This window comes from Mirounga angustirostris, unplaced genomic scaffold (assembly GCF_029215605.1).
Source record: "Mirounga angustirostris isolate CCGP_5_RB_7025 unplaced genomic scaffold, mMirAng1.0.hap1 SCAF_14, whole genome shotgun sequence".
NCBI classification, from domain to species: Eukaryota; Metazoa; Chordata; class Mammalia; order Carnivora; family Phocidae; genus Mirounga; species Mirounga angustirostris.
In genome coordinates, this window is record NW_026991722.1 from 79,443,664 (window position 1) to 79,470,736 (window position 27,073).

At 37.7% G+C, this 27,073-nt stretch overlaps 2 protein-coding genes across 2 annotated transcripts in view; both read right to left on the minus strand.

Annotated features, from left to right (window-relative positions):
• The window catches only part of MED13L (mediator complex subunit 13L), a 308,077-nt gene that overhangs the window by 214,198 nt on the left and 66,806 nt on the right, over window positions 1-27,073 (minus strand). The window lies entirely within an intron of this gene.
• Window positions 12,928-27,073, minus strand: part of LOC123853039 (large ribosomal subunit protein uL11-like) — a 267,057-nt gene continuing 252,911 nt past the window's right edge. Inside the window, exon 7 of the mRNA XM_064578450.1 lies at window positions 12,928-25,152. The gene's annotated coding sequence lies outside the window, so the exon portion shown is untranslated. The remainder of the gene's footprint in view (window positions 25,153-27,073) is intronic.

Here is a 27,073-nt window from a genome sequence, read left to right on the forward strand (position 1 = left end):
TTACCTTGATCCCCAAACCAGACAAAGACCCCATCAAAAAGGAGAATTACAGACCAATATCCCTGATGAACATGGATGCAAAAATTCTCACCAAAATACTAGCCAATAGGATCCAACAGTACATTAAAAGGATTATTCACCATGACCAAGTGGGATTTATCCCTGGGCTGCAAGGTTGGTTCAACATCCGCAAATCAATCAATGTGATACAGTACATTAACAAAGGAAAGAACAAGAATCATATGATCCTCTCGATAGATGCCGAAAAAGCTTTTGACAAAGTACAGCATCCTTTCTTGATCAAAACTCTTCAGAGTATAGGGATAGAGGGTACATACCTCAATATCATAAAAGCCATCTATGAAAAACCTACAGCAAATATTATTCTCAATGGGGAAAAACTGAGAGCTTTCCCCCTAAGGTCAGGAACGCGGCAGGGATGTCCACTATCACCACTGCTATTCAACATAGTATTGGAAGTCCTAGCCACAGCAATCAGACAACAAAAAGAAATCAAAGGCATCCAAATTGGCAAAGAAGAAGTCAAACTCTCACTCTTTGCAGATGATATGATACTTTATGTGGAAAACCCAAAAGACTCCACCCCAAAACTGCTAGAACTCATACAGGAATTCAGTAAAGTGGCAGGATATAAAATCAATGCACAGAAGTCAGTGGCATTCCTATACACCAACAACAAGACAGAAGAAAGAGAAATTAAGGAGTCGATCCCATTTACAATTGCACCCAAAACCATAAGATACCTAGGAATAAATCTAACCAAAGAGACAAAGGATCTGTACTCAGAAAACTATAAAATACTCATGAAAGAAATTGAGGAAGACACAAAGAAATGGAAAAACGTTCCATGCTCATGGATTGGAAGAACAAATATTGTGAAGATGTCAATGCTACCTAGAGCAATCTACACATTCAATGCAATCCCCATCAAAATACCATCCACTTTTTTCAAAGAAATGGAACAAATAATCCTAAAATTTGTATGGAACCAGAAAAGACCCCGCATAGCCAGAGGAATATTGAAAAAGAAAAGCAAAGCCGGTGGCATCACAATTCCGGACTTCAAGCTCTATTACAAAGCTGTCATCATCAAGACAGCATGGTACTGGCACAAAAACAGACACATCGATCAATGGAACAGAATAGAGAGCCCAGAAATGGACCCTCAACTCTATGGTCAACTAATCTTCGACAAAGCGGGAAAGAATGTCCAATGGAACAAAGACAGTCTCTTCAACAAATGGTGTTGGGAAAATTGGATAGACACATGCAGAAGAATGAAACTGGACCACTTCCTTACACCACACACAAAAATAGACTCCAAATGGTTGAAAGACCTCAATGTGAGACAGGAGTCCATCAAAATCCTAAAGGAGAACACAGGCAACAACCTCTTTGACCTCAGCCGAAGCAACTTCTTCCTAGAAACATCGCCAAAGGCAAGGGAAGCAAGGGCAAAAATGAACTATTGGGACTTCATCAAGATAAGAAGCTTTTGCAAAGCAAAGGAAACAGTTAACAAAACCAAAAGACAACCGACAGAATGGGAGAAGATATTTGCAAATGACATATCAGATAAAGGGCTAGTATCCAAAATCTATAAAGAACTCATCAAACTCAACACCCAAAGAACAAAGAATCCAATTAAGAAATGGGCAGAAGACATGAACAGACATTTTTCCAAAGAAGACATCCAAATGGCCAACAGACACATGAAAAAGTGCTCAATATCGCTCGGCATCAGGGAAATCCAAATCAAAACCTCAATGAGATATCACCTCACACCAGTCAGAATGGCTAAAATTAACAAGTCAGGAAACGACAGATGTTGGCGGGGATGCGGAGAAAGGGGAACCCTCCTACACTGTTGGTGGGAATGCAAGCTGGTGCAGCCACTCTGGAAAACTGTATGGAGGTTCCTCAAAAAGTTGAAAATAGAGCTACCATATGATCCAGCAACTGCACTACTGGGTATTTACCCCAAAGATACAAAAGTAGGGATCCGAAGGGCTACGTGCACCCCAATGTTTATAGCAGCAATGTCCACAATAGCCAAACTGTGGAAAGAGCCAAGATGTCCATCGACAGATGAATGGATAAAGAAGATGTGGTATATATATACAATGGAATATTATGCAGCCATCAAAAGGAATGAGATCTTGCCATTTGCAACGACGTGGATGGAACTGGAGGGTATTATGTTGAGTGAAATAAGTCAAACAGAGAAAGACATGTATCATATGATCTCACTGATATGAGGAATTCTTAATCGCAGGAAACAAACTGAGTGTTGTTGGAGTGGGGGGTGGGGTGGGAGGGATGGGGGGACTGGGTGATAGACACTGGGGAGTGTATGTGCTCTGGTAAGCGCTGTGAATTGTGCAAGACTGTTGAATCTCAGATCTGTACCTCTGAAACAAATAATGCAATATATGTTAAGAAAAAAAAAAAAGAAGAAGAAGAAGAAGGTAGCGGGAGGGGAAGAATGAAGCGGGGGAAATCGGAGGGGTAGACGAACCATGAGAGACGATGGACTCTGAAAAACAAACAGGGTTCTAGAGGGGAGGGGGGTGGGAGGATGGGTTAGCCTGGTGGTGGGTATTTAGGAGGGCACGTTCTGCATGGAGCACTGGGTGTTGTGCACAAACAATGAATCATGGAACACTTCATCTAAAACTAATGTTGTAATGTAAGGGGATTAACATAAGAATAAAAAAATTAAAAAAAAAAAAAAAGAAAAAAAAAATCATACTTCAAATTGCTATAACCCTGTGAATTCCAGGAAGTGGGAAACTCACAGTTTACAACCCACAGGTCCCACCACCTTTCACTATCCTCATTGCCATGCCTTCCTTCCATTTAATCTCCATTGCCGCTCACTGCAGTCACAAACGGTCATCTCCATTGCACCTCATTTCCTTGTATACTCTGACAAAACCCTTGTTAATTTCAGCTCCCCACCTGATCATCAGTGCCTGAACCTGTGCAGTTACATGTGACTAAAAAACACCCAACCCTGCACAAACTGGTCTTAGTTTAAACTCAAAACCACAACTTAGGTGGGCTCTTGGCACTGTGCAGAGAATTAAATCACATTTCCCTGGGTCCTCACTTTCCTACTCTCCTAGAATACTAACCCTTTTCTCTCTATACCCTCCAGAAACCTCTGACATCTCTTCCTCTATCTTAGCTTTCAAGTGACGACCTTGCTTTTTTCAATGACAGAAAGAGAAATTCCACATTCCACATCTACTACCTCTCTGCTTTCTTTCCCATTATTCTACATGACATGTCCTTGCTCTTAGCTAAAGCCAAACCCTCACTTCTGTACTTTCTCGTATCTCCTATAGCTTACTGAAGAACACTGCGCTCCAGCAAATTCTACCCATCCTCTCTGACACTGTCCATTTCTCATTCTCTACTGCATCATGCCCAACATATAAAACAAGTTTTTTAAAAAGCAGAAGGGAGAAGCAGAGAAACATAGGTACCCTCCCATAAACTTAGAGATCCACAAAACCAATGTGTAATATAGAAACCAATGGACTCCAACTAATGTCACGTTTACTCATCCCACCCAGAAATCTGGGTCATTATTCAACGACCGCCTCTTTTATAAAGTTTCACACACCCCATCCTACCCCAAAGCTTCTGCATTTTCAGAGCACTTTGATCACCCTAAAATATTGCACTTCAAGTTCTACAAGAAAGGTATGTATGTTTTTGTCTCCCCTCTTGAGATTTTAACCTCCCTGAGAAAGATTGTGTTTCAGTAACTACACTCCATGGCACATAGCAGGCAGGCAGTGAATGTTCTTCAAAGGAAGAAATGAATTACTGCATGCATTTCCTATAGTTTACAAATTTGAAAAATTGTGACCAAAAATTTGTTGGGAGAAAAGCGGATTTAAATATATTACAACCACCTTTTAAAAAGAACAGAGGACTAAAAAAAAAAAAAAAAGAACAGAGGACTTGAGGGGTACCTGGGTGGCTCAGACGGCTAAGCGTCTGCCTTTGGCTCAGATCATGATCTCCAGGTCCTGGAGTCGAGCCCCATGTCGGGCTCCCAGCTCAGTGGGGAGTCTGCTTGTCCCTCTCCCTGTGCCTCTCCCCCTGCTTGTGCTCTCTCTCTCTCAAATGAATAAATTAAAAAAAAAAATCTTGGGCGCCTGGGTGGCTCAGTTGGTTAAGCGACTGCCTTCGGCTCAGGTCATGATCCCGGAGTCCCTGGATCGAGTCCCGCATCGGGCTCCCTGCTCGGCAGGGAGTCTGCTTCTCCCTATGACCTTCCCCCTCTCATGTGCTCTCTCTCTCATTCTCTCTCTCTCAAATGAATAAATAAAAAATCTTAAAAAAAAAAAATCTTGGGGCGCCTGGGTGGCTCAGTCGTTAAGCGTCTGCCTTCAGCTCAGGTCATGATCCCAGGGTCCTGGGATCAAGCCCCACATCGGGCTCCCTGCTCCGCGGGAAGCCTGCTTCTCCCTCTCCCACTCCCCCTGCTTGTGTTCCCTCTCTCGCTGTATCTCTCTGTCAAATAAATAAATAAAATCTTTAAAAAAAAAAATCTTTAAATAAAAAGATCAGAGGATCTGAGAGTAACAGGAGACTACAACTGAATAATGTATACCAATTACTTGACTGGGTGTAAATATGGGGAAATGAATTCATAGTGGTTAAAGAAGTTCTGCAGGTTAAAACTGTGTCAAAAATTCTGAGATTCAGACAAACCATGCTATGGGCAAATAAATATAATAACAGAGTTTTTAAATGAAACCATCCATAAGCAGGGGCGCCTGGGTGGTTCAGTTGGTTAATTCAGCTCAGGTCATGATCCTGGCATCCTGGGATTGAGTCCCATGTCGGGCTCCCTGCTTAGTGGGGAGTCGGCTCCTCACTCTCTCCCTCTTTTCCTCCCCCACTCATGCTCGCTTGCTAATAAAATCTTTAAGAAAAAAAAAAAAGAAACCACGCATAAGCAACTTCTTCAGTTCAATGTTACTTAAATATAAGACTGGTAGACTACATTTTAAATGCAAATTTTGGGTGGTTCCTGGGTGACTCAGTTGGTTAAGCATCTGGCACTTGATTTCAGTTCAGGTCATGATCTCAGGGTCATGAGACTGAGCTCTGCATCAGGCTCCACACTTTGTGTGGATTCTCTCTCTTCTCCCTCTGCCCCTCCCCTCCCCAACTCGTGTCTGTGTGCACAAACACTCTAAAAAATATTAAAATAAAATGCAAATTTTTAAATCAACCTGTAAAACCAAGTTAATTTATAAAACAGCATTATAAAGCATACCAAATAAAATGACTAAGTATCACCAAGAACATTTGATTTAAAATACCAAATTCCTAATTTCTGAATACCACCATATGAATGCCTGAACTGTCAATTCCTAGTGTTTATAAATAAACATGGACTTTGGTCATGAAACCCGTAAGTCAATTTTGTAATACAACCAAAACACCCATTAAGGTGAAATGTCACTTTTCAACTAGACAAATATCCCAGTGCATTCACAATTTCTGAAATTTATTTCTATTTAAAAATTCATAGGATTCAAGGAAATTAAACAGCACTACTTTTTCAGTGTAAGGAAAAGGGAAGAAAAAAAATCAACATCGGATTCTTTTCCTGAGTTATAAATTCTCCTTGTGTAGAAAAAAGGGTGCGTGCGTGTGTGTGTGTGTGCACGCATGTGCGCACGTGTCTCTGTAAAGAAAATGAACCAAAAAAATATGTAAATAATGGCTTCCTTGACAAATATTTGAGAGAACTGTCTTTGAGATAACTGGGTTAGGACAAAATTCCAAGGTCTGTAACATTACACTGAGTGGAAGCCAGCAAAACTCCAAATATGGTTTACAAGCCACCATGCCAACTCCCCTTAAGCCTCATTTAAGAAGGATTACCGCCTACAATCTAACCTCACCGTGCCACTGCTTCAGTCCTGAGTCCAAAGAACTGATTAAACAAACACGGGGTTTCAGCAAATGTACTCTTCATTAGCTACGGAAAACACACTGAAGAAGGCTATTCAATGTTCAGAAAATCAGATGCCCTCTGGTAAGGTTGCCACAATCTTTAGTTAAACCTTAAACTTCTAGGATAATTACAATCTACAGTAAATGTGGTGGATGAGATTATATTTCAATATAAAATAATGAAAATTAACAAGTAAATTAGCAGTTACAGAACATGGATGGTATGGAAAATAGAGTTTTTAAAAGTGCATAAATGGAAACTGTATACTTCCAGGAAATGTGGAGTTTGTGTAACAAAGAAGAGAGGGATGTTTTCAGCTAAGTGGCAACTAGCCAATCTCTCACTTTGAATCAAATCTGTCACTGAAATGAGGTTTTCCAGGAAGCAATAAGAATAATAAAACTTTAGGCTTCAAAGAAATGCAGCTTAAGAAAAAATTCTGTGGCAAACATTCAAAATGTCAGTAAAAGTAACAATAAATCATTTATCCAACTTGAAATCTGAATAATTTCCGGAGATGTCAATTATAACAGACCTCTATCTAAGCTGCAGGTTTGAACTACTTTTCTAACGTCAAATATTCACACACACATACAAAATCAATAAAAGCCATTATTTTGATTTAAATCACATATCTAAAAACCATTAACTATTTATCACTTGAATTGGCATTCTCAGTTTTACAAGAGAACTAAAAGTCATTCCTATTAAAGTTTCAATACTGTGTAAGGCTTATTTGACAATCATTACCAAATATTTATGACCCATGCCAGTTCGAAGTAGTATTGTGCATGGTTGTAGGCTTTCTCACAAGGATACGGTGCTTGAGTTTCAAAAGAATACATTTAGGAATATCATCACAGAACTGACTCCAATGTTAATGAATCATAAAAGGCCAAAGAAAAGCCACCAAGCATATCCAAAAAAATTGTTTCGTATCAGCAGGTGGTAACTCACAAAAATTTTATCAAAAAATGTACACCAAGAAATTTTAACACATAAAGATCTTTATTCTTTAAGTACCTCATTTAGTAAAAATCCATAACTGGTGGAAACTGGGATTCAATTTAATCTATGAAAAACAACTAAATGTTTACTCTCCTACAAAGTAATCAGTAGAAGGCAGTATTATTGGATAACCAAAAGGAACCAATAAAGGCAACAACTTATTTTTAAAAATACAAGAAACCTATATTACCAATTGGAATATGAATATAACAAGACTCATATGATCACTGTAACACAAGTTCATTCCTCAATCTTACAACACGAATCTTACAAGGGTGTTACAAAGATATCTGCAAGCCTAAAACTGTTCTTAATACCTTATGAAAAATCAACAGGATTGCTGATTATGACATTTAACAACATGCAGAGTCCAAAATTCCTTAGCATACCACTCAAGGCCTTTGGTAATCTGGCCCCATCCATCCTCTTTATCTATTACCAATTACTCCTGGTCCTGTCCACTTATTACAAAAATACCAATTTTGCCATCCCATACTTGCCTTTCTCCATGCCTTTATTCATTGTATTCCCTTCTCCCGAAATAAAATCCCATGTCAGCATCTCATCATACTCTTCTTTCAAAGGTTATCATTTTCAAATACTACCTCTTCCACAAAATATTCCTATTTCTCCCAAGCAGTAATAATCTCTCTTCTGATACAAAAGTAGGGATCCGAAAGGGTACGTGCACCCCGATGTTTATAGCAGCAATGTCCACAATAGTCAAACTGTGGAAAGAGCCAAGATGTCCATCGACAGATGAATGGATAAAGAAGATGTGGTATATATATACAATGGAATATTATGCAGCCATCAAAAGGAATGAGATCTTGCCATTTGCAACGACGTGGATAGAACTGCAAAGGTATTATGTTGAGTGAAATAAGTCAAACAGAGAAAGACATGTATCATATGATCTCACTGATATGAGGAATTCTTAATTGCAGGAAACAAACTGAGGGTTGCTGGAGTGGGGGGTGGGGTGGGAGGGATGGGGTGACTGGGTGATAGACACTGGGGAGGGTATGTGCTCTGGTAAGCGCTGTGAATTGTGCAAGATTGTTGAATCTCAGATCTGTACCTCTGAAACAAATAATGCAATATATGTTAAAAAAAAAAAAAAAGAAGAAGAAGGTAGCAGGAGGGGAAGAATGAAGCAGGGGAAATCGGAGGGGGAGACGAACCATGAGAGACGATGGACTCTGAAAAACAAACTGAGGGTTCTAGAGGGGAGGGGGGTGGGAGGAGGGGTTGGCCTGGTGGTGGGTATTGAGGAGGGCACATTCTGCATGGAGCACTGGGTGTTATGCACAAACAATGAATCATGGAACACTTCATCTAAAACTAATGATGTAATGTATGGGGATTAACATAAGAATAAAAAAATAAAATTTAAAAAAAAAATCTCTCTTCTGAATTATAATAGCATAGCTATAACTATTTCACAAAACCTTGTTTTGTATATAATGTTTTCTTAGTTACATATCTTAATATGTCTTCTCTCCCCTACTTGACTGAGTGTCCTGTGACCAGATCACACCTGCTAAAACCAAAATAAGCAGTAAGCCATAAAGCCCCAAACCAGAAGAGATTAGATACCAGGTTTAAAGAAAGAAGCAAAGTCTTCTTACTCACCCCATGGGGGAAAGGGAAGCTTCAATTTCTATACCTACATTTTCATTCCTGTTTAATGGCTTTAATGGCAAAGTAAATTATTTTTTCAGCAATAACTTATTTGGACCCAGCAGAAGTCTTAAAATATCTTACTCAATTGTCACAGAAATCCTGAGTTAGGCATGTGATACCAAGCCCATTATAAAGCTGAGAAAATCAAATCCCAAATGATTAAATAACTCACTACAAGATCATTCATTACAGTAAGAACACAGAAAAGCTGGTACTAGAGTCCAAGCTTTGTGATACTGGCTTACTGCTTTTGTCTCACTATTCCACCCTGCCTCTGGATTATCACTAGCAAAATTAAAACACAAAACTTAAGAGTAAGGGCGGGCAGCTGAAAGAGCAAAGATACAATGATAATCTTCATTGTAGATTCTAGTTCTAAGAGTCCACATTCAGTGCATCTATGATAGATCTGCTGTTCTTTTCAACAGCAGCCTAGAAAATGTGTTCCCAAGTCCACACTTGGCAATTCAAAATTCTTATGCTAATTTAACCCATCTTTTCTACTGCTCTCCCAAACTTTCAGCTTCCAACTATGTTACTGCGATGCCACATACAGCATGTTTATTAATATCCAATGCTGTGTGCTCAGACTATCACCTTCCTACCCACACCTGTCCTAATTTTTGTTGTTGTTGTTTTCTCCAGGCAAACTGACTTAATGACTCCAGCCCACAGATTTCAGCCTCCTATTCCCTATGAAATCACATTTCACATTTCATTATACGTGCTCTTATTTCTCTGCGGAAGTCAATATAAAGTATTGGTTAAAACCACAAACCCTGGAGCCAGATGCCCTTCTCTACCACTTATGTGTCCTTTGGGAGATTACTTAACTTCCCCAGGCCTCGGTTTCCCCATCAATAAAGAGAAAACCATAGCACAGTCTGTACCTCACAGTAATATTATGATAAAATGAGTTAATACAAAAAAAGTGCTTTGACCAATGCACAACACATAAATAATACTCCAATGTTAGCTATTACCGTCATTTCTTCCAGTATCATGGTTTTATCTCCTCAGAACTATTAACTATCCCACAATGCTAGACACATCATTGTTTTATTTTTAAGTTATATTTTAATGATATGCTCTTAAGTCTTTCTAAAAAAAAGTTCAATTTATTAGATATTCTCTAACTTATTTTATAATGCAAACAGTATATGCTACAATTTTATTTCTAAAATATAGAAAACATAACAATGCTAATCATAGGGGATGTTACAGAGGTGAGTATCTGCTCCATCAAATCTGGAATCTGTACTGATCCAACTGTTCCATTTAATCAAACACCATTAAGAGTTCCTTCTGACTTTAACAGCCAATTTCCCAGAGAAAGAGCAAGCGCCTGCTAAAAGATCTTAATAATCCACAGGGCCTGGAGAGTACTGCCTTTTTTCTTTTCTTTTTTAAGTTAAAAAAGGCTTTTCCTCTTAAGAGAAATCAATGAAAAGCCTCTTGAACACAGCAAGATCAGGTTAATTTTAGCTACAATGTAAATCCCTACAGAATTTAGAATGCCAACAATAGTGTCAGTTTTCTCATTCACTGGATTTTTCCCTGTTTTTTCAGGACTACAGTAATCTGTGCAACATTACTAACTCTTCACCAGTATTACATTTTATGTAACATAATTAACAAATCATAAAATCATTGTCATATTACAGCTGCTATTATTAGTCCTGAAAAGAAATTCTAAACATGAAGAACTTAATTATATTATGACCAAGAAGACCAATTTCACATTTCTAAAACCATGTTTTTTGAGTAGCTTGAGGATATAACCAAGTTTTTAAGTAAAAAAGTAAAGGGAAAAAAATCTACAACCAGATTAAAGGGGATGTTGTTCAAAGATCCTCAATTTTCAACAACTCTAAAAGGATGGGAACAGTCACGGAAATAGTTATTGATCGGAGTTCACATTTTATACAGTCAGCAAACTATACTGATGCCAAGAAGCTAAGTAAAATAGAATATAAGTGAATTATTTTTCCTTACCTAGTGAAATGAAAAATAATTCACTTATATTAATTTTTAATTAAGCATTTTATTTTGAGATTATTGTATATTCACATGCAGTTGTAAGAAGCAATACCAAAATTTCTCCTGAACCCTTCCTTCCTTTATCCAGTGCCCCTCAATGCTAACTGCTTGCAAGACTATAGCACAGTATCACAACCAAGGTACTGATATTGATACACAATAATGTCTTGTTATCTCCCAGGACAGAGAACATTTCCATCATTACAAAGATCCCTCATGTTCCCCTTTTAAGAGCCATATTAACTTTCCTCACCTCCTCCCCACGTAAATTCCTGGCAACTACTAATCTGTTCTCAATGCCTATAATTAAGTCATTTCAAGAATGTTGTATAAAAGGAATCATACAATATATAACTTCTGGGATTCACTTTTTCACTCCGTATAATTCTCTGGAGATTCATCCAGGCTGTTATGAGTCCTTGTTACTAACCAACAGGTATTACATTGTATGGATATATTACAGTTTTAACCTTTCACATGTTGAAGGACATCTGGGTTGTTTCCAATTTGGAGCTTTTATTAATAAAGATGCGACAAACACTGGCGTACAGGTTTCTGTGTGAATATACATTTTCATAGAGGATAAATGCCCAGGAATGTAGTTGCTGGGTTGCACGGTGGTTGCTTGTTTAGATTTTTTTAAGAAACAGCCCGTTTTCTATAGTGACTATACCATTTTACAATCCCACTAGCAACACATTTACTGATCCAGTTTCGCCATGCCTTCTCCAGCATTTGATGTTGCCACTGTTTATTTCAGCCACCTAGACAGGTACGTAATAACAACTGACGATAATTTTAATTTGCATGTCCCTAATGCGCCAGTAATATTGAACATCTTTTAGTATGCAGATTTGCCTTATGTACTTGTCTCTTCATGTCTTTTTGCATTTTCTAACTGGACTATTTAGGTTTTAACTACTGAGCTTTGAGAAATCTTTACATATTTTAGATACTAGCTCTTCATCAGATACAGGGTTTACAAATACTTTCTTCCACTTTAGCTTTTCTTTTCATCCTCTCAAAGGGCGTTTTTACAGAGCACAAGTTTTTAAGTTTGATAATCAATTTATCAACTTTTCCTCTTTCGGTTTCAGGTCTAAGTCTTAACTCAGTCCTAGATCATGAAGATTGTCATATATATATTCATATGCATATAAAACTTTTTTGGCAAAGGTTTTATAGTTTTATAGTCTAACAAGTCTTAACTCAATCCAGATCATGAAGATTTTCATATATATATTTCATACACACACACACATATATATAAATATATATAAGTTTTTTGGCAGACATTTTATAGTTTTATAGTTTTACATTCAAAGCCTGTGATTCATTTTGAGTCTATTTTTGTAGAAGGTGTGAGACTTAGGTCAAAGTATATTTTTTTGACTATGGTTATTCAATGACTCCACTACCGATGGTTGAAAGGATATATGAAGTTTCAGCATATGAGACCTGCACACGTTTTGTAAGATTTAGAAATCTTACAGGTATTTTTTGAGTAATTATAAATGGTATTATATTTTCAATTTTGTTGCCCACAGGTTCATCATTAATATATAGAAGTACAAATGATTTTTATATGTTTATCTTGTAATCCTGTGACCTCGCTAATGCTAAACTCACTTATTAGTTCTAGACTTGCTGGGGTTTTTTGTTGGTGGCATGTTTGTAGATTCCCTGGAATTTTATCTGCAAATAGGGACACCTGTTTCTTTCTTTCTGATCTGCATGCCTTTTATTTCTTTTTCTTGCTTACTACACTGGCTAGACCTTCAACATTACACTGAATAAGAATGGTAAAAGCACACATCCTTGCCTTGATCCCAATCTTAGTGGGAAAGTAATTCAATCTTTCATTATTCGGTGTAATGTTAGGTGTAGGTTTCTGTAGATGTTCTTTACCATGTTGAGGAAATTCCCCCATTAGTATTTTTCACAGAGTTCTTATCATTAATAGATATTAATTTGAGGGCTCAAGTTTGTCACGATTTGCAAAGAGAATTCATGAATACGTATTGCTTTGAAATAGTTTTCATCTGTTTGTTTCTGTTAAGTCTGAAGTTTGTGAATACAGAAAAATTACTCACTACATCAAATCTGAATAAAAGTACATTCCTGTTTATTATACAACATATGCCTTACGCAAACAGTTTCAAGTCTTATTTTTTCAGGAAGCAATCCAAAACAAGATCATTTGGGCAACATGTCAAACAGTCTGATACTCTGTGTTAAATCAATTCAACAAAACTTACATACACTGTATATTTATATATATAGTAAGTACTCCTTTGCAATTCCATGCTTTTAAAAGTTCACTTATTTTAATTTCAGAGAAAATTGTGATATACTGCACTGTTTTGGACATGTGAAAACAATGCAATTTGACCCTGTCAATGAAAATATGAGAGACTTTCCTATCCTGGGATGTTTCCGCTGCTACCTTGAAAATCACAGCTTAGTTCAGTGAAAAAACAGTCATTTCCCATCAACTACCTCAAACAAAATCCTATCTCTAGTCACTACTTATCTAATGTTTAAAAACTGTAGTGGCACTAACAAGGATCCACGGTTGAAACACTAATCAAACTTAAGTTTAATTTAAATGGACTACAGCATCAAAATTTAAGTCTAATTATTTCAAACCACAAGAGACTGTCAAAGAGAAGATAAAGGAGAGAAGAATACACCCAAAGTATTAATTTTTATCCTAAGATTATATTCATTTTATTTGTTAATAATGGCAAGAAATAGAAAAAGTAGTTAAAATAGGTAAGCTGAAATAGTTAATATCCAAATGCTAAAAAAGCAGAAAAATAATTATGGTAATATTTTTTAAAGGTTTAATACTCACTAATACAATTCATGAAAGAAGGCAAAAAACAATAATGCGCTACAGGGCTATGGAAAAGTTGTAGGCTCTTGCCTTTATAGGACCAGTCCCCTCTGCATCCTCCTTTCAGTAAAGAGACTCCACCTCTGACATTAGTAGCCAGGCACACTTGCTTCCCAAATGACAGAGCATAATAAAATACTTTTTAAAGCAAGTGTACCAAAATTTGCAAACTGCTGGCATAGCTGGAGAAAACTTAGTATCTATGTTAGTTATTTCTGCTTCAAAAATAAATGAAATAGGGATGCCTAGCTGGCTCAGTCGGTACAGCGTGCAACTCTGGATCTCAGGGCTGTGAGTTTGAGCCCCATGTTGGGTATGGGGAAGGGAAGAAGGGAGGGAGGGAGGGAGGCAGACAGACACACACACACATGCGCACTTGCGCACCTGAGTGGCTCAGTCGGTTAAGTGTCTGCCTTCTACTCACATCATGATCCCAGGGTCTTGGGATCAAGCCCCACATTGGGCTCCCTGTTTCTCCCTCTCCCTTTGCCTGCCATTCCCCCTGCTTGTGCTCTCTCTGTCAAATAAATAAATAAAATCTTAAAAAAAAAAAAAGGGAAGGAAGGGAGGGAGGGAAGGGACTTACATCTGCTTAATCTAAGGGAAAATAAAAAAGAGTAAGAAAACAGAAATCAAAAGCAAAAATAAAACTGACCAGAACAGAAACAAAAATTAGAAGTTAATCTCACCTAAACACATTTAAAAAGAAAAAGTTAACACTAATAAAAAGGTTTTATCATCTATGACTTCATAGGACTTATTCTAGAAATGCAGGACTGTTCTTAATTACATTAGACATATTTGGGACGTGAATACACCAATGTATTAAACTTGTGTTACAAACCCACTCAGGAAAATGGACAGTTCAAGATTCCTCAATTTCCAATACAGTAACAAGACAAGTAATGGGGATTAAAAAAACTGACTCTTATTTCTATATTTCAATGCTAAAAAAAGTTTTTTAAACTAACTTCTTTTTAAAATAATCAGAAGCCTTTTTTCAAAGCAGCAAAAGTTTTATGGTCAGTGCTTTGTCTTAGAATCTAAAAATTTAAGACTTCAGACTTAAATAAGCACAAATATCAATTGAAAATAGGCCTACATTTTAATTTATTGTCTTAGAAATAACTTATTTTCAATATTTCTACAAAAAAATTCTCAAGTAGTATATCTAAATACATGATCAAATCTAGTCAAGAGGATTCAGTGTTAATTAGCAATCTCAAAAAAAAAAAAAAGCTCCTCCTCACAATTGCAAAATTTCTAATGCCTTATAACCAGATTCCGCCAAAAGGAAAGGAAAAGGCACAAAGAAATATGAAAAACACATGTCTACTCCTCAATAGAAGGAAATTGTCATGGGAATAGTGGAACTGACCATCAGAAAGTGCCTCTAAGTCCAAAGGGGAGATACAATTCACAAGGAAAACGATTACAAGTATCTCATTTTAAAAAAAAGAAAAAAAAACCTGTAATAGTGAACTCAAATGAGAAGCTATTGAAAGACGATTACTTAAAGTAATTAGCAAATAGATACTACCATAGTTCAGCTTCATTTTTTTTTTTTTAAGATTTTTATTTATTTATTTGACAGAGAGAGACACAGCGAGAGAGGGAACACAAGCAGGGGGAGTGGGAGAGGGAGAAGCAGGCTTCCCGCAGAGCAGGGAGCCCGACGCGGAGCTCGATCCCAGGACCCTGGGATCATGACCTGAACAGAAGGCAGACGCTTAACGACTGAGCCACCCAGGCGCCCCGTTCAGCTTCATTATTAAAAAGCTTGTATTAACTTTCTAGTCTTCCAACAACTTCTAAGACTTCACAGAACCAAAATAAGAATACTAAAGTGGAATCTTCCACATTCCATTTTTTTACAGAGAGAGATGTAAATGACAAAACAAAGGAAGAGGAAGGGAAGGAATAAAACCCTATCTGTACCAACACCCCCATTTCTTTTTTAAGTACAGGATGATTCCTAATCATTAAAGGGATAGTAAAAATAATTCGATTTAAGACTACTTCATCTGTCAATCTTCAACCCATCTGATCAAATTCACCTTTCACCATACTAAAAAGTATTTCAAAAATACAAAGCCCACAGGGGCACCTGGGTGGCTCAGTCAGTCAAACATCTGCCTTTGGCTCAGGTCACAATCCCAGGGTCCTAGGATGCAGCCCCACGTAGGGCTCCCCGCTCAGTGGCAAGTCTGTTTGTCTCCCTCTCCCTTGGCCCTTCCCCTCTGGCTCCTGCTTTGCTCTCTCTCAAGCACTGTCTCTCTCTCTCAAATAAATAAATAAAATCTTAAAGATATATACACACACATCCCACAAAGTAAAAAAAATTTGGCAAAACTGCACAAAGACAAAAATTTACATGTCTTACAGAATATAAAAGTTGGTTAAAAAAAACAAAGGAATGTTAAAGTATGACTGGGAATGTAATAAGCTAGAACCATTCTATTTTTTTAATTAATTTACTCATAAATACAGATAAAACTCAGGACTTCCCAAGATGACATCATCAATTATTTTGAAAACCTACCTTGTTCCAGATACGTAGCAATTATACATAAAGAGAAATTTAAAAGGTATGGCTAAAAAAAAGTTTTTTAATTAAAAAACAAAAGGCATGGCCACACTTAAAAAAAAAACAAGAACAACAAACATCTCCACAAAACAGAAACATACAACAGTAAAGAGGGGCTGAAGCTGTGAGCCTGCTGGAGTGCTTTTAGAAGGATACCGGCAGAGGCCTAGATTGCAGATCCTTTGAGAACAGGAATAAAAACAGCCTACCCAGGATGAGAGACTGGAGTCAAAAATCAGGCTGAAAAAGAACTGCTGCTAACAGATGCCCAGGGGTTAAGTAAGCAGTCTGTATGGGAAGCATGGCTTCTGAGTACCCAGAAAAGTGAGAATACACAACCTAACAACTAAGGCCTGAGCACCCTCATCTAGTTGCCTAGCCCACAGAACAAAGATATCATGGGGGGGGCGGGGAGGCAGGTGCCCCAACCTGCTGATCTAAGATCTAGTTTTGTATGGGGGGGCCCCAGTAGGGAGAGCCACTTAAGAACACCTGCAAAACCACCAGATAAGAAGAGAATGTGAGGGTGGGGGAACCTGACAGTCAGGTTGTACCATGACATGTGAAGTAAACTAATAAGAAAGACAATCTACAAATACAGCAACTAAAATATGGTATCCCTCCAAACAAAATAGAATCAGAAAAGTCTGGAAAATGCCTGAAAATAGTATGTTTAATAGTTCCTAAAAGATAAACCTAAGAAAATTTATTAAATTTCTTTTATAAAAGAATAACCCTCATGAAACAAGCAAAAGTGAAACAAAATTAGGTGGAAATGAGAAAATCAATTTAGAATGCAAGAAAATAAATTTTTGAGATTTAAAACAGTAAAGGTGAAAATTCAATAGAAGGGATAAAGTATAAACTAGAAAAACTGAAAAGGAATCAAAGAACGAGAAGATGATAATGAAGACTTTAACTAGGATGTGGCAGAGATAAAGAATTTTTAAAAATACATACTATAAAGGACAGATAAGGAGTTTCCAAGATGTGTTTAACAGCAGTTTCAGAACAAGCATAGAAGCAATGGCAAGAGATTAACCTTATATCAGAAAAGAGAAGGTTTACACTGAATCACCTAATACCCAGATAGATGAACAGTGTAAGAAATTTACACAAAGGGAACATCCTAAACTAATGTATAATCTAACTTTCAAGTGGCAAGGAAAAAAAATACTAACTAATTTAACCTAATTTTTAAATTATATTTTGAATAGTTTTTTTAATTTGTACAGTTCACATGCTACCCAAGAACACCACAGTGGTCTTCTGGGTGGTTCCACAGAGTAAAACCGAAACAGAGGGCCAATAAATAAGGTGCAATTAACAAAAAAGTCTGACTGGCCCAGTCTTCAGCTGCAACTCAATAGTCCTTGAAATTCAGTTTCTATACCCAGAGAAATGAAACATGAGATGAGAGTGCTTTTCCTTTTAAAACTGTGGTAATAAAACTTGGGATTGGGGTAAAAGAGTAATAGAACAGTAGATTACAGAACTGAGTTAACATGATTCCCAACAAAGAAAAAAATTTCTTGTTAAATTAAATCACATATATAAACAAAAAAACCTAGTGCTATAACAAATTATTCAGTCAAAAATACCTATTAATTTTTCCCTCTAAATTTAAAATAAGTAATCAGAGGGGCGCCTGGGTGGCTCAGTCATTAAGCGTCTGCCTTCGGCTCAGGTCATCATCCCAGGGTCCTGGGATCCGGCCCTGCATAGGGCTCCCTGCTCGATGGGAAGCCTGCTTCTCCCTCTCACACTCCCCTTGCTTGTGTTCCCTCTCTCACTCTCTGTCAAATAAATAAATAAAATCTGTAAAAAAATAAAATAAGTAATCAGAAAATAATGCTGGCTATAGAAGCTACACTTAAACTCTCAAGTTCTAAGTCTCATTTTGGCAGTTCTAGTATCTATATGGCTAAAGAACTGACGGTTTTTAGTTTTTGTTTTTTAAGATTTGCTTATTTTAGAGGGGAGTGGAGGGGCAGAGGGAGAGAGAATCCTCAAGCAGACTCCCCTCTGAGCACTGAGCCTGAGGCGGTGCTCCATCTCAGGACCCTGAGATCAGGACCTGAGCCTAAACCAAGAGTCGGACTCTCAACTGACTGCGCCAGCCAGGCGCCTTGATGGTTTTATCTGGACTGGTCAAGATATACATACAACTGGTTCAAGTTTTAGGTGTTGTGGCAGGAATACTAGATTAATAAAAGCGCATAAATTTTTGTTTATGCAGACCTGACAGCTATCTTAATCATTTATTTCGATGGGAACACGTATCTTTAGAAATCTTTCAATGGTACATAATAGTTTAAAAAATAACCATACAAATCTGAAACACAAACTGTAGATAGAACATCAGTCAGTATCCCTGCAAGAAAAAGTATATTCTTTGCTGGTGATAAACAGCATATTGACTCTACTTTAGTCCAATCTCCACCCAGGTGATCCATAAATTCACACTGAGCTCTAGGGGATGACAAGACAGCCAAAGACATGCAGCCTAACTGCAAAAAGGGAACTGTGTACGTAGCAGAGGGCCTGGCCTCATGAACTAGCACAGCTCAGGCAGCATCCATCTGACAGGAGAGAAACACACCACGTGCTTTTTCAGTTATCTGTAAATGTCAGTAGGCTTTTGGCTGGCTGCCATAAGAAACTCTTATCTCTGTTCTCTGCTTTATCTCTTTGTCCATTCTTTAGTCATTTAGCACAACCACTACTCTATTTGCATCAGTAAGATGTTCTTCTGGGACAAAAATGGGAGCTCCTAACTGCTTCAAAAGCAGTTATTCACCAGCTGCTAGCTAAAATCATAAAAATCAGAAAGCAATACTTTGATTTTTTAATCAAAGGAGCATAACTTTTCAAATTGGCATTTACCATCCAGCAATCCATCCTCTTTTATAAAAAGCAAAAAAACACCAGAAAATTAACACGTTCACATAAATGCAATTGCTTTGATAGAAAATCTTTACATAAGAGAACACTTACTTAAAAAATGCCTATGAAATCACACACTCATTAACAATGAGAAATACCATCAATAGTGTTTTATCTTGTTTTGTTTATTTGACAGAGAGAGACACAGCGAGAGGGAACACAAGCAGGGGGAGTGGGAGAGGGAGAAGCAGGCTTCCCGCAGAGCAGGGAGCCCGATGTGGGGCTCGATCCCAGGACCCTGGGATCATGACCTGAGCCGAAGGCAGACACTTAACGACTGAGCCAGCCACGTGCCCCACCATCAATAAATAGTGTTTATTTAAGTACGGCAGATAACCAAAACATGAGTTGTTAAGGGTTACTTTTCTTCCACACACCAACAATCCAATAACGTTTTAATGAATGTTAAAAAAAAAAAAAAGTGCTAAAGAAGTGAAATGTAAAAAAAATAAAATAAAATAAAATTTTTTTTAAAGCATTTCATCTTTTCTTCTACTTAGGTACGAAATGTACTGTCAATCTTCTATCACAGCCTGGCCTCAATCTGTCCTTTCCTCCTTCCTGACATAAAATTCTATGTTCAAATTACCCAAGAGTATTCAACATATCCTGTGCATGTCATATACTCAAAAACAAAAATCATTTCTCTTATGTTATGCTGTCTGCTTTGCATAGCTTTTCCTTCCTCCCCTCCTAGTGAAATCCTAGTCTTCTTTAAAGGCAGTAAGTCCCACCTACTTTTGCAAAGTTACCATCAATAACCAAACAGAACAAACTGCTTTCACTCCTATGACACCATGTAGAAGTTTGGGCCTGCCTCTGCACACCGAGACTTGTCTGACAACCTTACTCATGGAGTTGAGGGCACAGAGTGTTTCAACTGGAAAACATCCTGAATATTAGTTATCATTGCCATAACTTAAGTTGATAGTTAACCTCTTTCTTGTGTCAATCATCCTGCTTCCAATACCTCCTCTAGACTAAGAGCTCCTTCAAGGCAGGGCCTCAAGAAATGCCTCTTACAATCAGAGCTCTTACCACTTAGAGCTCACAGCTCTCCACATAATAAGCATGCAAAAACTGCCTGATGAATAATAAAAACTGAATGCATGAACATGCTTTAAGAAAATCAGTAAAATGAATTACAGCTATAGCTTTGGATAAAGACACAGATTTTAAAGAACATAAGACATTAAGAGTACAATTACACGGGCACCTGGGTGGCTCAGTTGGTTAAGCGACTGCCTTCAGCTCAGGTCATGATCCCAGGGTCCTGGGATCGAGTCCCGCATCGGGCTCCCTGCTCTGCGGGGAGCCTGCTTCTCCCTCTCCCACTCCCCCTGCTTGTGTTCCCTCTCTCGCTGTGTCTCTCTCTGTCAAATAAATAAATAAAATCTTTAAAAAAAAAAAAAAAGAGTACAATTACACAAAGTTAGTGTCTCCTACTTACCACCCTTTAGAGGTCCTAATTCCCACCCTCCCTGCCGCTAGGAAGCACCAAAATTTAAGTATCTACAGCTTGATACACTGGCTTGGACCTGTAAAGTAGATAAGTTACTCTCTGATCCATTCAGAGAAGTCATCATCTACTGTCTGCTATTCTTCCTCTCTGCTCTGAGCATCCAAAACCATCCATCTCCAGGATTCGCTTCCCTCTCCAATCCCCTCTGTCCTCTCATCTCTTCCATCTTCTCTCCTATATCAGCTTTTACATGGGAGGGCTGACCCATTTTATACAACATTAGCCACAAAAACAGGTTTTATCCTCTAAGTAAAGCAAATGCTGATTTTTTTTTTTTTGGTAAGATTTTATTTATTTATTTGATAGAGAGAGCGAGAGAGCACAAGCAGGGGGAGTGGCAGAGGGAGAAGCAGGCTTCCCACTGAGCAGGGAGCTCAGGACCCTGGGATCATGATCTGAGCCGAGGGCAGATGCTTAAGGACTGAGCCACTCAGGTGCCCTGCAAATGTTGATTTTTAATAGAGTTCACAAACATAATCTCAGCCATTTCTACCTAAGAAAGTTGAGAAAAGACTTCACATAAAAGTGCTACAGGTTTCATGCACTTTATGTCAAACAGCTTCCTCTAACAATATCCTCATCTACAGAACACACTAAGTCCTTACTTAGAAGTACTAAATTTTAAACTGTGCTGCCCTTGAGGCTTACAGAAGCTGATCCTCTCACTTGTAAACACTACCTATCAAAAAATACTTTCATCAAATGCCTAAATTTCTACTTTCAGTAAGCGTGTAAAAGCATTAGCACTGATTGCCCTAAAGCACTTAGAGGAAAATAGCTCCCATTTGGCTAAACAGTCATCAAATTTTAAGACTGGAACTTCATACTTATTGACCACTATTTTTTTTTTTTAATTCAAACCTGTAACAGGAAAATCCTGTTGGTCCAGTATCAAATCCTACCCTTGTCCACATCCTCCAAAATAAGGAAATACATCTGCCCTAACATCATACTTCAACATTTAAGAAGCTTATCACCTAAAACGAGTATCTTTATATATTAAAAGGAGTATTAGAAAGAGGCATCAATTAGAGGAGAAAATTATTTTCCTGAGAAAGTTCAAGGCTACATGAGCATTTTCCATCCCAGACTGTGTTTTCTAGGTAATATTTAAATCAGCAGAAAGCCAAAATACTTTGTTATGGCTCAAATAAAAGAGAAAAAAACATTCTGAGCAGCCTAAAGAACCATATGTGATTAAATGCATTTACCAACATAAGATTTGTTTGATAAAGTGACACAATCCTCTTGCCTTTTTTAAGTGTCTCATTTCCTTCTGAGACCAGGAAAGAAAGCAATGGCCACCACATGGCAGCCACTCAACATTTCCAAAGCACTTTTGTACTTCTGACAATGTTAACAATTTAATATATTTTAGCCACCTTTCTCATCACACATTGACTGTATAAATGATGCTAAACCAAGACATCAGTTATATTCACAATAAATTATCACACTTACTAGTAAAACACCATTTGGAGTTCAGATAATTTAAAACATGAAGAGAAAAGGTGAAGAAAAATAATCTTGCTTATCAGGTCTAAATTGTAAAACTCTTGGGAATTCATTCAACTAGTAATTGTTCAGCTACTGCTGAATTATTTAGCAGGTATGGTATTAATAGTGCTAAGTGTATGTATGGAGACTGTCCTCAACAAGCCAACAGCCCACTGGGAAGGAAAGAAACACAGCAAGCAAACAGTTCTGGCAGGTAAAACCTATGATAACGCAACTGATACTTACTAAGCACACTTCAAACACAGTACCCTCACCGAACCTCCATTTTCTATCAATGAATTTGAATTGGTTTAATGATTAAAGAAAATTGATAAAATCAGCACTAGTCGGCAAGTTATGTTTTTTAAATAAAGGGCTGGAGGTAGAGAATATAATAAAAGTTCTTGTCACATAATAGATATGACAGCTATTGTTGTTGTTATAATTTCAAGGGGTGGGCTGCTCGTAAATGGACACGCCCTCGGAGTTTAAAATAGAAATCCAATTTGAAGAGAAGAGGTTACAAAAGGACAGCCAACCTCAAGATTCTCTAGTAAATACACAGCTAGCCTCGAAACCGCTAGCAAGACTCCACACTGCAAGAGAACCAACCATGCAAAGACTACTAGGTCAACTAAACAAAACAGTGCACACCCGCTGGTTTGATAAACAAGCCCCCCAGGCTTGTCACAGGAGAGCGTCTGCCTCTACCTAAGTCTCCATGTTCTCTAAAGTACTTTATCCCAAACTGATTTAGGTTAAAATTATCATTTAGAAACCTCATACACAAAAACCAATAAGGAAAGAACCTCTACATGATGAAATCTAATAAGCATATTTTTAGCTTTTTTTTTTTATTTTAATGCCATTTATCTATCCTATAAACTGGTCATCCAATGTATCCAAATAAGGGCTGGGATAGTAAATCAAGAAACCCTGAAATGGATATGTTTCCCTCCCTGAAAAAACTATTAAGGAAGAGGAAAAAGAATAAAAATAGACAATACAACAGAAAAATAAAAATGACACATATGCAGATCAACATCATAAAATACTTTACTTTTTAAATAGTGACTCAAACATTCTATAAATCTAAAATCTGTGCATAGGGGCACCTGGGTGGCTCAGCTGGTGAAGCGGCTGCCTTTGGTTCAGGTCATGATCCCAGGGTCCTGGGATGGAGCCCCACATAGGGCTTCTTACTCCGCAGGGAGCCCGCTTCTCCCTCAGCCTCTGCCTGCCACTCCCCCTGCTTGTGCTCTCTCTCTCACTATCCACCTCTGTGTGTCAATAACTAAAATCTTTAATAAATAAATAAATAAAATAAAAAATCAAATCAAATCTGTGCATAAAGAAGGTAACTTTGGTTCAGTCACCAGCATTATTAACATACTTAGGAACACATGTGAAGCACAAAACATCAACCAGGGTAATGGACTTCAGGGGGTCTGCCCCCAGAGAGCTCCATCTCCCTGCAAGTGAACACAGTGTTTCAGGAACATGTGCACAGGTGCTTTTTCTAGGGAGACCATCCAAAGCTTTCTGCTAAAGAAGTTAAGAACCACTCACTTCAGATTAAGTTTCTAACATTCCTAATGTTACCTTTCCTTGAAAATGAAAAATACAACAAGAAAATAAGTTATCAGAATTATGTTAATAAGGTTAAAACAAATCATCAAAACTCTGTGTAAATGTTTTTACAGCATAAAAGAAATAAGGTTTATTCTATCTGCAGGCTGTAAATTTGAAAATTTTAAGTTTTAGGGAACTAAACTAGCTTTACAAAACAGATGTTGCTGCCTGTGCCATTTAATCAATTCAAGTCACATTCCTAGAAGACAATATAGCCATCTGATGAGTTCAGCGTCAATGGAATGAGCCAAATCCACACAACAGCATTTTACAAAAATAATCAGTGGTTTAAAGCAGGGCATGTGCAAAATTCCTGAAATAACACATACATAATTCACTGCCAAACTCAGATCAATTCAAAATCTGCAGAGGCAAGAAGCATTATTATGGCTCTGAAATCCATATTCAGTAAGGCTGTGTTCAAAAAGTTTCATTTCAATTTCAAGAAAATAAATGAGTAGAGAAGCTCACTCAATAATGATTTTGGCAGATATCAGTTCCTTCGTTCAAAGCAGAATCATTTTACACAGCTCAAGATTTCTTAAAAGATAAAGAAAAACACCAATTTACAGGCCCTAAGTCTTGAATTTAAGGATGAGATGCCCTCTACTTGAGAAATATAACACTGTATCTTCTCAAATATTGTAGCTATAGGTAAAAGAGCACAATGGAAAAGGGAAAAAGCACAGCCTTATTAGAGATCAGCTTGTAATTCTGGATCTGCCACTAACTGTATGACTCTGAGCAAGTAACTTCCCCTCTCTGTGCCTTGGTTTACTCATTTCTAAACAGCCCAAGGCCATGATGCATAAGGAACCCCTAGATTTCCCCAAAAGCCACCAACCCTGACCACCCACAGCCTCCTGAGGTCTTCGTTACAAGCATCTTGCCACAGATTCACTCACGTCCTCCTCAATAAGGCAATTTTAGTGCTTAAGAAAAATTCAAGTTCCTTCTCACAAAAGGCCTGGGAGTAAATGGAAAGCTAGAAGATTTCCTCAAAGTATATGAACATCTTGCAAAAGGATGAAGGAAAGAGAAATTACAAGTTTTACAAAAGCATTGCTGTCCTTGCAAGGACCCACTACTAAGTACCTGGAAACCAGAGGAATGGGCTTTGCTTAAACTCTTCCAACTTATCTCACGACTGTTTTCCACAGACATCTACAGAGCCCTTTAGCTGAGTCTACTCACCTGCCAAAGGGGGTGGGGGTGAGGCCTGGGGAGGGCTGGACTAAACTCAGCGGCTCCAAAGCACACCCCACGGAACTCTTGGGCTCTGCGGGGGCGCCTCACAGCTGCCAGGACAAACGTCTCCACACCATCTTTAAGCACAAAGAGCAGCAGTTTTATTGTTTTATGTTTGCTTTGGTTTTCCATGTCAGTTAAAACCACATGTTAAAAAAAGAGACAACAGGCCTAAAATGGAGTCACTTGTGCTGAGCCCAAATCAGCAATACTTCAGCCTCTCCCAGGAATGTAATCCTAACCAGTCAGTCTGGGATTACCGGTTGCCGCAAATGAGGTATTCTGCCCGGCAGACCCCTGCCATCCACCAGAGAAAGGTGACCTAGCCTGAAACAATCAGCTCTCTGCTGGAATAACTGCCTTCTCTCACCTGCTGCTATAAAGTCTTCCATTCTGTACAGCTCTTCAGAGCTCCTTTCTATCTGCTAGATGGGATGCTACCCGAATTCATGACTCACTGAAAAAACCAATGAGATCTTTAAAATTGACTCAGTTGAAGTCTGTTTTTAACAGGTTCATGTAAGATTTGGTTTTGCAAGTAGGTTCTGCTTGTTTGCAAGTGATGTGCAAAATAAATAGTCCTTAAAGACTATCGTTTGAAATGGAGTTTAACAGTAAAGTGAAATTTGTTTTACAGAAACTTGCTTTGCAGTAGATAAACTAATAGGCTACATCTATTTAATACTGCAAGAGATACCTGGTATTACTCGTCATCATGGTGTACTGCTACCTGTAAAAGTTAATTAAAAGTTCAACATAATTCAAAGAGTGGGTAAAATAAAGAGGAATTTCTTTGTGAAATGTTAAGACTTTTATTAAAACTCATTAATTCTTTCAATCAGAACTGAGAAAAATGAGTTAAAAACGCCAAAGACTTAATAGCCTGGCATTATAACTAGTAGGACCACACTAAACTGCAAATCCTTATAGCATAGGAATCTCCAAAACAACACAAACAAGGATGGATGGATGGATGGATGATTAAATGGTTAAGTCCCAATAACCACAGAATAAAGACATTTAGCATTATGGTACATAACATTTAACACCAAACTTTGAAAGAAACTTTGTAACTTGAAAATTATAGACATATTAAAGTATTTGACAACAAAAGGTAAAAGGGAGGTGAGGAGGAAAAAGACAAAATCTTATGAACACAATTTAATTTTATTCCACCAAAAGAATTCCTAATTGACAGAATTCATTCAACAAAGTATAAAATAAACACTGTAAACTTCAAAATTCCTCTATATCAAGAAGAATTTTCAATCATACAGCTGAAGGATTAAATATACACAACTATCGTTTTCAAATGTAGTACTAACATTTATCTACATATACTCAAAGACAAAAGGTCAGAAATTCACTCTACTTTTTTTTTTTTTTTTTTTAAGGATCTTATTTATTTGACAGAGAGAGAGACAGCGAGAGAGGGAACACAAGCAGGGGGAGTGGGAGAGGCAGAAGCAGGCTCCCTGAGGAGCAGAGAGCCCGATGTGGGGCTGGATCCCAGGACCCTGGGATCATGACCTGAGCTGAAGGCAGATGCTTAACAACTGAGCTACCCAGAGGCCCAGAAATTCACTCTACTTTTAAAGGTGTATAAGAAAACCTAGTAAGCCTTTAGCCCTTCCTTAATAATAGGTCCAAACAATCATGCTCACATTCTTACTTCTATGGAAGAAAATTAATTCACGTTGCTAATGTCCTAATGGTGGTATATGATGGAAGTAGAAAACATGGATAACAGAAGGTTTACACCAACACATGACAACACGTATAGTTGTTTACAAACTGATGACATTTCAAAGTAAGAAAAAGATATAAGAACCCAAAGGAACCAAACATATGTTTTCATATATGCAGGATGTCAGATAATTACACCACTACATTTATCCCCAGAATTAAATGCCCACTGTGAACAAAGGTTAACATCTAAAAGGAAATCATACTAGAAAACTGACAAGAAAGTCAGATACGGAAATACATGCTATTTAA